This window comes from Notechis scutatus, chromosome 3 (assembly GCF_049901735.1).
Source record: "Notechis scutatus isolate UNSWTSFEM ecotype Mainland chromosome 3, rNotScu1.2, whole genome shotgun sequence".
Classification (NCBI taxonomy): Eukaryota; Metazoa; Chordata; class Lepidosauria; order Squamata; family Elapidae; genus Notechis; species Notechis scutatus.
In genome coordinates, this window is record NC_142011.1 from 179922933 (window position 1) to 179936988 (window position 14056).

Sequence of the window (14056 nt, forward strand, 5' to 3'; positions counted from 1 at the left end):
ATTGATCTGTAGGATCTGCTAAATACAAAAATAATTTAAATATGATTTAAATTGAAATCCTACTAAGCTGTACAAGGCAAGGATGCCTAATATCTTCTGCCCCTATAATAAGAGAGAAGTCATAAATTCAGGAACAAGTCTAAGACATACCTTGTCAAACAAATTGCTACTAATATAAAAATACTCTTAAAAAGTAGGCGGTGGGAAGAACAGAGGCAACGCAGAGCAACATTCAGCAAATAACTTTATTTAAAAATAAAGGGTTGCCACAGCTGCCATGAGCTAACAGGGCAGCCGGCTGACAGGCAACAGCTGATGCCATTTGACAGCTCCCTTTTATAGTCAGCTGTCAAATGGCATCAGCCAATAGGAGCGGTCACGTTCCCACTGCAAACGTGGATCTGAGTGGGAACAGGCTCAGCAAAGTCTCAGAACGCAATAACTCTAGCTTGGGATATGACATAAAAGACAATCTTACCCTCTTTCTGAATCTTGAACAGAGTTGTGTGGAGAGTGACTCAGAATAAATGAGTAAAAGAATGCTTACTACATTTTCAGGGCTTTTACAGAGATAAAAACTCCATGAAAGCACAGGACTTTTTGTGTTTGTTTGTTTTATCAATACTGAAAGATATTATTATACCAATAGAAATACTATATAGAGAACAGGGTTGAACTGTGGAGTCTTTGGTGCTGTCTAAGCTTGGTTGTTTACTTGCAGATGTTTTGTTACTAGACGAAGTAACATCTTCAGCACTAGAAAGGAGTGAGGTTTGCTCTATGTTTATACACAATAATGTGCCTTGTTAGTGATGCTGGGGTTATTGTTTTCTCATTGTTAATTCCTTGATTAATATATTGTTTACTGATTGATTGTCTGGTATTATTTGTTATATCAATTCCTATTTATATGAGTGTTGATTTCTGGCAAGGAGGTGTTCTGATCTTTTTAGATTGTTAGCTTTTTAATGTCTCTTTTGAATGGTGTGTAAATGTTGTTTATCTCTATGTGCCTGTTGATAGCTGATGGGCCTGAGTGCCAAGTGTCCAGGAATTCCCCAGCATTTTTGGATTTGGTTTGGTCTAAAAATGCTCAGTTTCCCAATTGAAGCTGTGGTTAAATCTGTTTATGTCTTATGAAATTAAGCAGTTTTCATCATATCTTCTGACACCTAGTTTATGTTCATGGAAATGCTCTGCTAGTCTTCTGCCTGTCTGTTCTACAGTTTTGTTTTTTTTAAAAAACAAGTTTTATTGATTTTCAAAACACACAAGTCATCATTATCCATTACATGTTTAAACCTTTTTCCATTATAAATTTAACAAGTCAGATAAACTATAATTCTGTTTTAAACCATTTCCATATAAACATACAAAAACCTCTTATCCAATTTCCCTTTATTTCTCTTCACTCTTATTCAATTTTATTATTATTATTTCATCTACTTCTTTCTGACTTAGTTACCATTATTCTCATTCTATATTTCTACAAGGTTTTATTAATTTCCCCCCCAAAAAAAACAACATAATCACACAACACACAAAACATAAAAAAGATCTTTTTGGAAAGTAACTTGGACCCAGGTATCTCTCTTTTCATGGACTTCAATTATATTCAGGCTCATCTTACATATCATTACTTAATTTATTTACCATTCTAAGTCTTCTATATTAACTTCTCCACATATTTCACTCTTCTTGATTCTATCTTAATTAATCATCTTAATTTGAGTCATTATATTTATATCTTTTGTCCATTCTCTATTATACCTTTGTCTCATTCCTTTTAAAAAGAAAGAAATTTCTCCTGAAATCACTAATCAGAGTATGATGCCTTTCTATCTCCCCACTAAATTAATCAAATTAATCTTTAAACTACCCAATCCGATTTTGCTTGGTACATTCTAACTGAATAATACATCTAAAACAATTAAATACATAGTTAAGCAATAGATTTAAATATTAAAAAGAAAATGCTATAATAAAAGTTTTATAATAACATCAATACCATAATCTTAATAAACTCTTTAATTAAAGTTTAATATTCTAAATCTCCCCTCATATTATATTTTCAAACCAATCATTATTAACATTCCAACATTTTAATCTCTTATCAACTCTCAAGCCATTTAAATTTTCTATTTCTGATACAATACTACAATATCATCTTATGTACCTTGCAAAATCTCTTTGAAGAAATTATACTTATCCTTTATCCCTAAAAAAAAATTCTTTTTTCTCATTTAATTTCAAAACTTTGTAGCTTTTCTCCACCTTTTCCCTTTCTTTCTTCCCCCAACAAACCTTTCTAGCCCCCCTTCTTCTAGCCTCTGCCTTACTGGCTTCCCTTCTCTGTCGTATTCCTCTTCCCTTTTGTTTACCATCCTTATATTGATTTTGCACCTTGTTTTTCCCTTTCTTAAATGTTTTTTTAAATCTTAAGTCCTTTATTTCTCTTCTTTTTCCTCTTCCTTCCCTCTTGGTCGAGTTCTGAGATTTATTAAAGATGGCTTCCTCTCTTTGTTCTTCTTCTACTGTCTTCATCTGTTGCAATGTTTGTTGATAATTAATAAGCACCATTTCTAAAAAAAGGAAGGCTTCTTTCAAACCAGCTTTACCATTTTGTTTTGCTTGCTCATAATCTTTTCTCAGTTCCTCGATAGAAGAAGCCATTATAAATCTTTTCTTTTCTCTTACAACAGCCAGAATATTCCAAAGGAAAAATAAGACAATCCCAAAGTTCTCAGTCAGTCCAAACCAAGACAGAGTTCCCACTCTCTCCTCCTGGGGTAGTATCAATTAAAGAAAAAGAAAGTCCAAATCTGTTTCTTAAAATCTTATTGCAATATATTTTAGTCTTTCAATCCTTAAGGCATCTCCTCCAACAAGGTCTTAGCATACAAATATTTTTTTTTTAGTCCTCTCTTTTCCCACTCACCGCTTAGAGCCAGTTTTCACCTAAAAAATAGGTTTCTTAATGTTCACTTTTTATTCCGTAAAAAAGAGGGTAAGCTATCCTTTCAGCACCATTAAACTGCCGCTTTTTTCCTCTTCTCGAAGGTATCATTCAGAAAGTCATACTTTTCAGGAATTTTGTTAAATATGTCTTAGAGTCCTAGGAACCAAGAAAGACTTTCTCCTCTCAAGCACTTTCTCCACTTCCTCCTGCGCATTCTTACCCGGCTGCCAGCTTCTTTGTGGCGGCCATTACGGACCGCCGCTGCACCGTCCTGGGAAAAGGGGTTCTGCCGGCCGGGAGGGGTCTGCAACACCCTCAAACCCTTCTCCGGATCCCCCTACCTTCAGCTGCCCCTGCAGGGCAGCCTAGCTCCGTACCCGTCTGGGTCGGAGCCCCAAAAACGGCTAGCGCGGCAGGGATCGCGCAGCTTCGCAAATCCCTGCCGCTCGCGAAGCCGACAAACCGGAAACTCCTGTTCTACAGTTTTAATAACTGTAGAACAGGAGTTTCCGGTTTGTCGGCTTCGCGAGCGGCAGGGATTTGCGGCTGCGCGATCCCTGCCGCCGCGGCCGACAAACCGGAAACTCCTGTTCTACAGTTTTAATAACAGTCTCTTTGCAGTCAAAGGTATTTCATCGGTATAGTAAAAACTATAAATATTTACATATATATATTTTAAACAGTGAAACAGAAAAAGATAGAACAAAGACTATAACTTAATTTTAAAACATAATTAAAAGAGGGCAGAGAAGAATCAAAGTAAATTTAATAAAATACATTTTGAATTGTATTTATTTTTCAATTCTTGATATTAATATTGATGTAAGGAACTTCAGTAGAAGAAAAACAGGAGAAAGATTAAGTAGTAAATTTAGAAGTGGAAGAGAGGAACAAATTGAGGCAATTTTGTTTTAGAAATCTACTTCATCAAACACCAAAGAAATGTTGTTCAAAGTCATTCATATACAATTTAATAGTCCTGCATGCTTTCTCTAGCCAAAAGCTCTCATTGTCTCTCTTGTTTCTACTGCCTGGAACGGAACTATTAGTTAAAATACAATTTGACTCATGAGCTAATTACTTAATGAATCAGATGCAGTTGTATCTCCCCTTCAAACTTGGTGCTAGCAAAGAAATATCTTGGTTTTCACAATGGTCTTAGCCAACTAGCCCAATAGCATGCCTTGAATATAGCCTATCAGAACCTTCCAGTCCCTTTCTTTTTTCATGCTGGTCATAAAGTCTGAACTACCTCCTGTTTTTTTCTAAAAAGAACACATTAGGATCAATATAAACAGATATCAGAAGTAAACATATTGACAAATAACTATTTTATTGTGCAAGTTTGAAAATATGCAGAGAAAATACAAATTAATGGATTTTTCTAAATGCTTGCATTAGCTTTAGGATATTAAACCTCACAAAACTGAATTCTGTTACTCAACTTAGTCTTAGAAATAGTGTCTCCATTTCAGAATTTACTCCATCTCAGTTATTAACAAAAACAGAAGGTGGCAGGTGAGTGTAATGATTAATCCATTAGATGGAACATGCTTCTATTTTCAAAGTTTCTTCTCCCCCCCAAACTTTGTCAGTTCTAATTTATCACTTGAAACTGAAATACAGTAATTATGTTAGTATTTAAGTTCTATGACCCAGCCAAGGTTGTATTACAGTTGTGAAATCACTCATGGATTCTAGTGACATTTGTTAACATGTTACAAGGTAACACATGTTGAGCTCAGGCTCCTGACATTTCAAATTAAGTCAAAAGAAAAATTAATGAAGTCATTGCTCAATAGATTTTCCCAATTGTATGATGAAATTATACACAGGAATAAAATAACATTTTAGTTTTTACTGGGAAGTTTGTAATGCTGGTAAAAAATAATAATTCTAACACTATCTTGAATTTCATATTTTAATGATTTGCTGCTTTGAAAGTTACATTGGATGTATGTGTCATGCATACCTTTTATTCCACTGAAATTACTAAAATATTTCAGACAAAGTTATTCTAATCTGTACTGCTAGTTTGCTGTATGATTCATAAGAGGACAAAGGGCTATTCACGTTTAACAATTTAGAACAATTAAAGCAAAGCAGGATTGATAAATCAAACTTTGACATTTTCTGGAACAAAAACTGTAGTACATAATGATACATCCAACTCATGCGAAGAGGTCATCAGATAAAACAGATAATTTAAACACATGTGAATATACATAGTTGCTGTAAAAAATTTTTATAAAGCATGAAACACTGAATTGTATTCTACAACTATGAACAGCAAAAAATTTCCTAGGAGTAAGCTTATGATTTATGAAGTATAACATGGTTATTGTCTCCTTCAGACATCCATGTTAATGTATGATGGTTGGGGAGGGATTGCAGATCCAGATCTCTTCCTTCCACTTTCTTGACTCCACATGTTGAACTGGAACTCTAAAGAAGCTCAATGTACATCTCACCTAAATGCATGAAGGTTGATTAGAAATGAGAAGACAACAGAACCACCATGTGTGCCTGGTCCTTATTCCTTCATTCATCAGGTGAACACCTGAAGCAGAAACATAGACAAGAACATTATAGTTAGTAGCATGACAGGGGTGGCCAATTTGATGGATCAATAACTTTAATATTACTGATAAATGTTAAATGCCATTCGGTATATATTATATTGCTGTTTATTACCCCTCCCATAACTGAATAATCTAGCCCTTACTTTTGATAACAATTTTTGATAACAATCTTCTAAGGGCTGATCCATAACTCTGGAATAAGATATAATTAAACTTTTTCTCATAATTCAGGATTAAGCAATGTCCAATGACTTTCCTTAGGAAAATAGGAAACATGGAAGATCCATAACTCTGGAATGAGATATAATTAAACTTTTTCTCATAATTTAGGATTAAGCAGTTGTTTCACCATTCAAAGTTACAATGGATCCCAAAGCTACTTATGACTCAGTTTTGGAGTTCCAATTGTTGCACATACCTCCAGGGTCACATAGCCACATTTTGGGTACTTTTCATTTTTAGGGCCAGTTGCAGCATTCTGCAGTCACATGACTGCATTTTATTATGTTTTTTACTGGTTGCTGGCAAAATGCTGATAGAAATACATGAATTCGCTTAGCAGCCATGGCATTCACTTAATGATGAAGGGGTCATGTCAAATAAAAAACCAGGCATACCATTTTTGCCTTGGACTCAACCCAGAATAGAAGTCTTCAAGAATGATGATACATGAAGAGCTGAATCAAATGACAGACTGCTCAACTTCACCAAGAAACAGCCTGACCAAGCAGGGCTACTCAAAGCTAATCTGAAGGAAGCCAAGCCAGAACAGAGACAGCTTTGTCAGAGGTTTGTTAGAAGCTGCTAGTATTTAGTAAACAACCACAGAGCTCATTGGAAGAGTTCCATAGAAGAGTTCCAAATGCTAGAACTTCTAGCTATCATAATCTTTCCTTGATATTTGATTCAGTTTGCCTTTTAATATCTCTCCCTTTGGCTGTCCCTTTAGATGCTGTCTGTCCAATGACTTTCCTTAGGAAAATAGGAAACATGGAAGATTTTGCACCTGTGAGATAAGCTTGAGAGATTTATGATAACCTTAAATGAATAAGCCATACTAGTTCATGTGGCCAGGATATAGAAAATGGCAGGATTCTACACAATGTTATTTATTATTAAGCTTAATGCTATACCTCAATCTGGAGTATTTTAAGGTTATTTCAACAGTTTTTTTTAATTGACTGTGTTATTAAAAATGGTAAAGGATGATAGTTTTATTTTATTTTTAAAATATGCCTCCATTCCTTTCCAGCCATCTGACCCACTCATGTTTCCTGAACTGGATTAAACTAAAAGAATGTTTCTCTTATAATGTCTTGAAATTTAAAATATGAGAAGCCATGGAGGCTGTGTAATAGAAGATAGGCTCCTTGCATACAATCATTGGACATTTTGCAACTAAGATCAGTTCAAGATAACTACAATTCCCATGGAATTGTATTTTTTTCCTTTCCCATCAGAGAAAAAATGGTTTGTAAAGCACCTATGTTATAATAACACTTTTCCATTAATGTGCTAAAAATAGTTATCTGCTATTTTTTTAATCTCAACTTGCTTAATGATTTTGGCTAATATAACTAGCTTCTGAAAAGACAAAATTCATTTATTGTTTGGCAACATTTTCTTTAACATCATACAACCTATTATTTCACTTCCATTAAGTAATGGAATAGAAAAACATAACCTTCTCTGATAGCAGTCATATTCTGACCTATATGCCTACTGCGGAATTCCCAAATTACAGAAAACAAAAGATACAAACTTACAAATACTATGAAGACCATGAATGAATACATTAAGCTATTTCATACATTTCAAACCTGTATCATTTACCTCAGGGAATTCTAAATTCTGCTGTAAGCAGATATATTCCTTGCTCTACTTTTGTCCTTATTTTTTAATGTTGTGCCTCTTGCAACTTCATTAAATGTGTTCTTATAACTACTTCCTAGTTCCTTTTATTTTCTTTGGAAATCCTCTCATCACAATCTGGCAAACCAGATTGTAAATTCAGTTAAAATCAATTACACACAAATGGTGAGCTAAGTTAGAGTCTGGAATTGTAGAGGTTAGAGTGTCAGACTGGGGAGAGTCTGGTTTAAGCTTCTCCTTCACCATTCAAGTCACTGGGTAGCTTTGGAACAGTCATTCTTAACACCATGAGCCATGGTGGCGCAGTGGTTAGAGTGTAATACTACAGGCTACTTCTGCTGATTGCTAGTTGCCTGCAATTTGGCAGTTCAAATCTCACCAGGCTCAAGGTTGACTCAGCTTTCCATCCTTCTGAGGTGAGTAAAATGAGGACCCAGATTGTTAGGGGCAATATGTTGACTCTGTAAACCGCTTAGAGAAGGCTGTAAAGCACTATAAAGCAGTATATAAGTCCAAGTGCTATTGCTATCATATCCCATAGCTGCCAAGGGGATAAATGGCAATAAACATTTATGTGTGCCACCTTAAACTCTCAAGAAAAAATAACAAAAGTTTAAAGCCATTAAACATATAAATATATTTATAAATATATAGCTATTTATGAAAGCAATCATTTAAAGCACAGAAATTCAAAATGTGCTGTTTTATTAGGTTGTTTTTTTTAACAAATTCACTATGCTTGTTTATTTTCCTTTAGGTTATATTTTGTGTTGGACATTACAAAAAATCAGCCCAAGTAACCATAAGCTGGATTAAATGGACTCATTTGGTGTTAGTGATGCCGAAATTCATAAAGATAAGTGCTGCAAGATAAAGCTTAGTACCAGGACACACAGACTGTGAGGTAAGTAGTAGCCAGGGACATGATTGTGAATGTTACCATCAGGATTCCAGTTGTAGAGTGGAGGCAGGTAGAAAGATCTTGAATTCAAAGATGACTTTCTATGTACCTGTCAAGGTTACAAGTAATAAACCCAACCAATCCAGCAACTCTGAGACTTTCGGCTTTCAGTTCCCATGAGATAGTAAGTTGTTGATGTCTGGTCTGACCTTTTAGAGCTCCCTCCTTCCCACAAAGTGTGTCAAGCTGAGAAACGGAGAAAATCACTGCGACAGGCCCAATCCATTTTGTGTGACTTCCTTTTACCTGGTGCTTTCATTTGCAATAAAATTCGGTAAATTTCAGCAGTAAAATTTGCAGTAGGATAATGTTCAAAATTTGTAAAAGAACAGCAAATATTTTAAAGTCAACTATTTATGCAACAATTAGATGTCATATTTAACTGGAAGCAAAAAAATAAAATAAACCAAATGTTCTTTTTTTCATGTTATTCCCTACTTGAAAACCAATTTATTAAGTCAATAGTACTTATTTTGCATTTACTTTCTAATAGAGTTATAGAAGTTGTAGCACTGTATATAGTGCTTATCTTAAATACACGTCAATCTTAAATCAGATAGTTGGTTTTAAAGAATTGTAACTTACATACAAATTAAGGTAATGCCTTATTTCCCCTAGAGCCCACTATGGTCTGTTCAGGGACCAAGCAATTGGAAAATGAGAACATTGGAACATTAAACATTCTGGGAAGCAGTGACTAAACTGATTGGTTTTAACAACCCACACTAATTTAAAGCATGCCATCCGGTACAAGCAATCTTGGGCTAATTTTTGATTATGTTCCTACACTGACTTTTTCTAACTACTTGGCAAGAGTGCTGATGTAGAACTATTTGTTCACAGTACAGAATACAGTCTTTCATATATCTGTCTTATTTAGTTGCTGAAAAAGAAATAACTGAGAAACATACTGTGAGCTGCCTATTAAACAGTTATAGTACAATATTCATTAATGTATTCACTAGACACTAACCAGGATGTCTGAAATGTTTCTAAAAGAGTTCTATTTTCTTTCAGGCTGATGTACAATTAGAGAATTGTTGCTCTTAACAATATATCTCTTTCATTGTTCATATAATTGTTAATATGACCATATAATTGCTTCAGCTTAAGTTGAATGTAAGAAAAAGCTTCTGACAATTGTCGTGCAAGGACTGAATTATATAGCATCCTTTGGAATACTCATAGCTTTTATAAGGCATTATATTCAGAGAAAAACCCATCATAGCAAATCCTGTGCTTACACCTTTCCTCCAGTCACTGCATAGGAATGGATAATACTTATGGTTAATATCTTCATGCCCAATTGGTAAAAAAGAAAATTTGAAAACATCTTATTTTTCACCCCTGAATGCCCTTATATTACAAGTGCTATGCAAACTGATTTGCTAACCCCAAGGAATAGGGTAACATTCACCCCAAGTAGTTATAAAGTATCTAACTATATATTATAAGAATATTAGAGACTATACAGAGCTTACTTTGTCATCACCCCAGAATATCCTTTTTATGAATATTTGAAAGGGGGCTATGGATAACCCTGTGCCTTTATATGTGTCCTGTAATTAGATCAGGATGACAGATGCAGAAGATAAGGTCAATTACACACAATTAAGAGGCCGAGAATATACTTGCTGAACTGCATTTGATTTTAGAATGTATCATTCAACTGAAAACTGTCAAGGCTAATTTTATTGGACTATTTAACAATTTCAAGTCTTTAAAATAAATTGTATAAATGGAATTATAAATAACTTGTCATGCCTGGTCACAAAGGCTAGGAAGCTGCATGAAACAGTTTTATGTTCTTAACACTTAATAGTGTGATCTGATGGAGAAAAATAATACTTTTAAATGAGGTTATCTATTGTAAGATTTAGTGGGATGTTCATTTGATAACCTTATCTTGATTATGCTTTTTGTTAAGACAAAATAAAAGCAAATTGCAGTGAACTTATATTTGTGCATGCTTAAGGAAAGTTTACCAATAGAAGAAAATATTTGTAGCTTAGGATTTAACTGTAGAATCCTTGGTGCTGTCTGAGCTTGGTTGCTTTCTTGAGGGCCTTTCATTACCCAACTAGATAATATCTTCAGTGCAGAGTTGGGTAATGAAAAGTTTGCAAGAAATAACAACAACAACCAAGCTAAGAAAAGTTTTTGCCTTTGAATCAATTTAACAGCATACATGGTTAATATTTTATTCATTAATCAAATGTATATGGTTGCCCAATTCACATAAGGTGATTCTGGATGGCATACAATCTATTAAAACAATAAAACAATCATTGACTAAAACCATTATGAGAATAATTAAAAAATATAATAGCAGAACTAAAACAGGACAAGAAAATAAAACACAGGGAAGTTAATAATAACGGACAGACTTCTTGGGCTTCTTCAGCAACAGACCGAAATTCGTGATCGTGCGCGGTTTCGATCCATGCTCGCCGCTGGAGCTCTCTGAGCCGCTTGGATTCGGTGCTGAAGCCACCCCGTAGAGGTAGTGAAGAAGCGGGAGACTCCCAGTGGGGTTGAGGAGAGCCGCATCTCTCCTCCTCGGCTGGCCATTACTCCCTTTCCCAAAGGCGGTTGCAGTGTTGGTCAAAAATGGCCACCTCAAAGAAGAACCCGACTGGACAAGATTGTGCAGGAGGAAGTTTAAAGGAGAAAGTTTGACTGACCAGGTTGAACAGAGAAAATATCTATTTAAGGTACGTGAAACTTGAATTACAAAGACTAATACTATTCCTAAAAAAAGATCTTTAAAGCGGCAAAAGAGAAAAGGAAAGGAAAAAGTGGGTTTTTTTCTCTCACATTGACAGCTCTAATTGACTTTGAACATTAAGAAGAAGAGATCTAAACAAGAAATTGATACTAATCCACTTTGACATCAATAGGCTATTTTTAGCTGAAAATAAAAGTGTCAAAGGGATAAAGATTACTGGATAATTTAAAAACTTTTTTTTAAAAAAGAAAGAAAGCAGAGAAGGAAAAAAGGAAAAAAGAGGGTGGAATCTGGAAAAATGGAGGAGACCACCTGGAACTTAAAATAATCTATAGTGGAATTTTAACAAGGTTTGCAAAAGATACATTGTAGCTGAAATTTTGTTACAAAACAAAGGCCCTGGAAAGAGAAAGTGAGAAAAGAAGCAAGCAACAGCTTTGGATTATCGGATGATTTCTGGAACTTTGGATGGTGGATCCTAATGAAACAAAATAAGATCAACTGGGGGTTGTTTAATTTTTTTTTAAATGGCATCACTCCTTGAAGAGTTAAAAATGAGACTTAAAGAACAAAAAGAAGAAGCACAAGACGGAAGAGGATCTTTTGGCTTCGTATTTCAATTTTTAGAAATGGAGATCTTGAACTATGAAAAACAACAAGAAATGCTGGCAGAACAAGAAGGGCGGGACAACGAAGAAGCTATCTTTAATGACCAAGCAATTTTAAGTTGGGTAAAAAAGGGAAAGGGCGGAAAGGGAGTTAAAAACTTAAGCTTTGAAGCAACAACCAAAAAAAAAAGAGTAATTTGAAAATTAATCATAATATCAGAAGGGAGGATCACAGAAGGGAGGATCACAGAAGGGAGAATCAGATAGAAAAGGGAATAAAAAGGGGAGGGAGAAGAAGAGAGGGAAGATGGAAAGGAAAAGAAGCTACAAAGGACAGAAACAAGATATAGAGGCACAGGAAAAGCATACAAGAATTAAAGGTATAAACCTATTTAAAAGACACAGAGACAATGGTTAAAGTTTAACTTAAGGAGAGGATTCTGCAAGGGTGCATGGGATAGCATTGTTATATTAGAAATAGAGAAGAGTTAGAAAACATGTTAGATGATTAAAGTGATAGAAAAAATTGTATTGACATGTAATGGAATATTTGTTTGTAATTAAAACAAAGAGGATAAGAGAACAAGGCTCTCAATGATTTAAAAAGAAAGTAAAACAACTGAAAAGAAACATGGAAGATTTTTATCAGTTGACAAGATGAATTTGAATAAGAATAATAACGTTATTGATTATTGTTAATAACTATTGTTTTGTTTTTTATTTAAAGACAGTAATAAGTAAAATATGAAATATAGATGATTAAAGTGAAAGACAACTGATATTACTAGGTAATGTTTGTTAAAAGAAATAGAAATGTAAAAGATTGTTATTAATATTAATGGCAGAGCTGTACTTGAATAGAATAATTATTTCTTTTAAAAAGAAAGAAATTTCTCCTGAAATCACTAATCAGAGTATGATGCCTTTCTATCTCCCCACTAAATTAATCAAATTAATCTTTAAACTACCCAATCCGATTTTGCTTGGTACATTCTAACTGAATAATACATCTAAAACAATTAAATACATAGTTAAGCAATAGATTTAAATATTAAAAACAAAATACTATAATGAAAGTTTTATAATAACATCAATACCATAATCTTAATAAACTCTTTAATTAAAGTTTAATATTCTAAATCTCCCCTCATATTATATTTTCAAACCAATCATTATTAACATTCCAACATTTTAATCTCTTATCAACTCTCAAGCCATTTACAATACTACAATATCATCTTATGTACCTTGCAAAATCTTTTTGAAGAAATTATACTTATCCTTTATCCCTAAAAATTTCTTTTTCTCATTTAATTTCAAAACTTTGTAGCTTTTCTCCACCTTTTCCCTTTCTTTCTTCCCCCAACAAACCTTTCTAGCCCCCTTCTTCTAGCCTCTGCCTTACTGGCTTCCCTTCTCTGTCGTATTCCTCTTCCCTTTTGTTTACCATCCTTATATTGATTTTGCACCTTGTTTTTCCCTTTCTTAAATGTTTTTTTAAATCTTAAATCCTTTATTTCTCTTAAAGATGGCTTCCTCTCTTTGTTCTTCTTCTGCTGTCTTCATCTGTTGCAATGTTTGTTGATAATTAATAAGCACCATTTCTAAAAAAAGGAAGGCTTCTTTCAAACCAGCTTTACCATTTTGTTTTGCTTGCTCATAATCTTTTCTCAGTTCCTCGATAGAAGAAGCCATTATAAATCTTTTCTTTTCTTTTCTCTTACAACAGCCAGAATATTCCAAAGAAAAAATAAGACAATCCCAAAGTTCTCAGTCAGTCCAAACCAAGACAGAGTTCCCACTCTCTCCTCCTGGGGTAGTATCAATTAAAGAAAAAGAAAGTCCAAATCTGTTTCTTAAAATCTTATTGCAATATATTTTAGTCTTTCAATCCTTAAGGCATCTCCTCCAACAAGGTCTTAGCATACAAATATTTTTTTTTAGTCCTCTCTTTTCCCACTCACCGCTTAGAGCCAGTTTTCACCTAAAAAAATAGGTTTCTTAATGTTCACTTTTTATTCCGTAAAAAAAGAGGGTAAGCTATCCTTTCAGCACCATTAAACTGCCGCTTTTTTCCTCTTCTCGAAGGTATCATTCAGAAAGTCATACTTTTCAGGAATTTTGTTAAATATGTCTTAGAGTCCTAGGAACCAAGAAAGACTTTCTCCTCTCAAGCACTTTCTCCACTTCCTCCTGCATTCTTACCCGGCTGCCAGCTTCTTTGTGGCGGCCATTACGGACCGCCGCTGCACCGTCCTGGGAAAAGGGGTTCTGCCGGCCGGGAGGGGGTCTGCAACACCCCAAACCCTTCTCCGGATCCCCTACCTTCAGCTGCCCCTGCAGGGC

The 14056-nt window shown here is 34.5% G+C and overlaps 2 long non-coding RNA genes across 4 annotated transcripts in view; one reads left to right on the plus strand and one right to left on the minus strand.

The window, feature by feature from the left end:
- The first annotated feature begins 211 nt into the window (after nucleotides 1-211).
- LOC148131509 (uncharacterized) overlaps nucleotides 212-14056 on the plus strand; it is an 83311-nt gene continuing 69466 nt past the window's right edge. For both annotated transcript variants that reach the window (XR_015748970.1, XR_015748969.1), the window contains exon 1: nucleotides 212-531. This is a non-coding gene — a long non-coding RNA (uncharacterized LOC148131509). The remainder of the gene's footprint in view (nucleotides 532-14056) is intronic.
- Nucleotides 4263-11272, minus strand: LOC148131510 (uncharacterized). Of its 2 annotated transcripts, none has more exons than XR_015748968.1 (3): nucleotides 10787-11272; nucleotides 8354-8560; nucleotides 4263-5519 (listed from the first exon to the last, which is right to left on the minus strand). It is a non-coding gene; the product is annotated as an uncharacterized LOC148131510 (long non-coding RNA). The 2 variants fall into 2 exon arrangements; XR_015748967.1 differs by having other exon boundaries at nucleotides 10826-11270.